Below are 3,083 nucleotides of genomic sequence, written 5' to 3'. Positions count from 1 at the left end.
TCAGACCCGCTCCACGCTGCCGTGTGTTCACCTCGCAGCACGGGTCTGTTGGGGGAGTCTGCCCTGGTCGTGCCGCGTGTCCGTTCGAGAGAGCCGTTCGCTGTCGCCCGGTTTGTCTGCCTGGGAGATTCTGCTGTGCCGCTATGCCGTATGTTCGTCCGATAGAGCCGTACCTCGCTGTGCCGTCTGCTCGTTTGGGGGAGCCGTGCCTCGCTGTGCCGTCTGCTCGTTTGGGGGAGCCGTGCCTCGCTGTGCCGTCTGCTCGTTTGGGGGAGCCGTGCCTCGCTGTGCCGTCTGCTCGTTTGGGGGAGCCGTGCCTCGCTGTGCCGTCTGCTCGTTTGGGGGAGCCGTGCCTCGCTGTGCCGTCTGCTCGTTTGGGGGAGCCGTGCCTCGCTGTGCCGTCTGCTCTTTTGGGGGAGCCGTGCCTCGCTGTGCCGTCTGCTCGTTTGGGGGAGCCGTACCTCGCTGTGCCGTCTGCTCGTTTGGGGGAGCCGTGCCTCGCTGTGCCGTCTGCTCGTTTGGGGGAGCCGTGCCTCGCTGTGCCGTCTGCTCGTTTGGGGGAGCCGTGCCTCGCTGTGCCGTCTGCTCGTTTGGGGGAGCCGTGCCTCGCTGTGCCGCGTGTCAGCGTGAGAGAGCCGGCCCTTCGAATCACAGATGAGGGAATTTTCAGCGTGCACAGTAGTCGTTATGATCGCAATAATTTTGCAATCAATAATAATTTATAATTAATCGAATTCTTTCGATCTACTACCACTCTCAAGCGTAAATGCATGCGGTATCAACACCGCACGCCAACCGGTAATATGAACAGTTTTTGCAACGTTCATAGATAAGACAAATGCAAGCCTACTTGCGCAGCAAACGAAATGCGTCGTATTCAAACAAGACAGATCTAACAAGAAACCAATTAATACAGTTCCAATACTTTTTGCGATACGAAGGCAGAGGGTGCAGATACCACGTGGTGCCCACGAATGCAGTGAGGCGTGGTGACACTCAGGGGCGCAGACAGAGCCCTTGGTAAAGGGGGCACAGCATTGACAAAGGGCCCCCGTGATGAAAAATGCCCTCCCCTAAAACCCGGATTGGAACACTTGATTTTTGAGAGCACAATTTTTTTCTTTTTTTATTTTCAACTTCTTTAACTGGAACAGAGGTCAGAAAGGCTACCGGGAGATTCAATTTCTTGTTTTTTTAGTCAATAAGTTGAAGGAGGCAGGCGTTAAATGATTCCATGGAATAAACCCCGGCGCTCTTCATTTTACAGCGGCTAAGTGCACTTTTTTCCAAAGAGTGCTTTTACAAGTTGAGTTTTTCCAAAGTTCTAAACCTAGAACTCAGTGTCTTATCAGAGTTGTCTATGTTCCACAGAACTATTGAGGACTCGTGAGCGTTGACTGGACCGAAATGGGATCTACAATGTTTGTTGAGCGGCTAACAACATTAATCACCCGAAAAAGGATTATCATCCCACGTGTAGCGACATGATTTATGCCCATTCACAGTTTTTTTCGCCTTTATGAGACTGTAGTCAGTGTTTTGTGTACCATCATTGGTGAGTATAATGATGATGATATTGATAGCAATGCGTTTAGGTACCTAGTGTACCAGCAGTTCCAGACACTTGTTCCATTTTATTGATCCAGCATACCTTTTTTGCTCATATGTATTGGGGGGGGGGGGGTCTCAGAAGACCATGAGAGATCTGAGTCACCATTTGGGGGGGGGGGAGGCTTACCCCCGCCAGAAAGTATACAACACGACACTCACGCATCAGTTCGTACGTTTGGAAGGCGGTCCTGGAGGACAGCTAATCTATGCGATTTTTAGATTGATAATGAGACTGGGTTAGCATTTACAGCACCGCATGCTTGGTGCTGGAATCTGGTGGTGGAACTAAACCAATAAAGGAATAATCTTCATTCTTCGTGTTGCTGAAGCTGTTTAATCAGTTCGGAGGATAACCTCAAAATCATGAAGGTTAATTACATGCCACATTTTTAACTTTGAACGGTACAGATTGGTTCTGAGAAATCGGAAACATTATTTCACGGCCCGCCCGACGGGTGTTCTCTCGCGCCAGGTGATAGCCGTATCTGCAGCGACCAACACCATTTGGCCCGGCAATAGCTGTTCTTGCTATTACGACTGTGAGCGCGTCGGCTCCGATTGCTCATGTAATTTATTTCACTTGTCAATTCGTCAAAATGACGGACGTTTCCAGGGAAACATAGGTGTTTTTTTCACTTTGCCCTATTTGGAACCATCATATTGAGCACCAGCGAAACCGTTTATTAACTATTCTGGGAAATGTGGTCCCGTGGGTATACTATGGGACACACTAATCGCTCCCGGTCAAAATCAAAGGTTTTTCCGTCTCAGCACATGGCAGCTACCGATTGCCGGCCTGGCGATACAGGAAGCGGTCCCTGGTCAATACGGAGGCCCTTAGAGGGATGCTCCTTCATTGTCCCCTCCTGACGCGGGAGGACCTTTGACCCGGTCGGTTGGCTCAGCATCGATGAGGAGCCCTCATTGATGCACGCGGTCCCTTATCGTCCCATGTGGTCCAACAATTTGCACAAGACTTGCGGTCGTCCGCCCGCGCGTTACCATTCTATTACGGTGACCCGGCACGGAACACGCGGTATTTTCCCAACGACGTTTACTGCGTCTTCCTGTTTATTGTGAGGGCAGACGGGCAGAGCTAAGACTCGCTGCAGGTTACAGGACGCTTGGGGGAGACGACTTGACCCAGTTAACAAGGCGACTTTCGGAGAAACTGGCCCATCTCACACGGCTGCCTTCGGGAGAAGACTGGCTCATTAACAGGCGGCTTTCGAGAGAAGACTGGCCCAGCTCACACGGCGGCTTTGGGGAGAAGACTGGTCCAATTAACAAGGCAACTTTCGGGAGAATGCTGGCTCAGCTCACACGGCGGCTTGGGGAGAACACTGGCCCAATTAACAGGCGGCTTTCGGGAGAAGGCTGACTCAGCTCACACCGGCGGCTTTCGGGAGAAGACTGGCCCAATTAACAAGGCGGCTTTCGGGAGAAGGACTGGCCAATTAACAAGGCGGCTT

The sequence above is a fragment of the Pollicipes pollicipes genome, unplaced genomic scaffold (genome assembly GCF_011947565.3).
Source record: "Pollicipes pollicipes isolate AB1234 unplaced genomic scaffold, Ppol_2.1 Scaffold_3447;HRSCAF=4054_pilon_pilon_pilon, whole genome shotgun sequence".
NCBI classification, from domain to species: Eukaryota; Metazoa; Arthropoda; class Thecostraca; order Pollicipedomorpha; family Pollicipedidae; genus Pollicipes; species Pollicipes pollicipes.
This window is presented reverse-complemented; position numbering follows the sequence as displayed.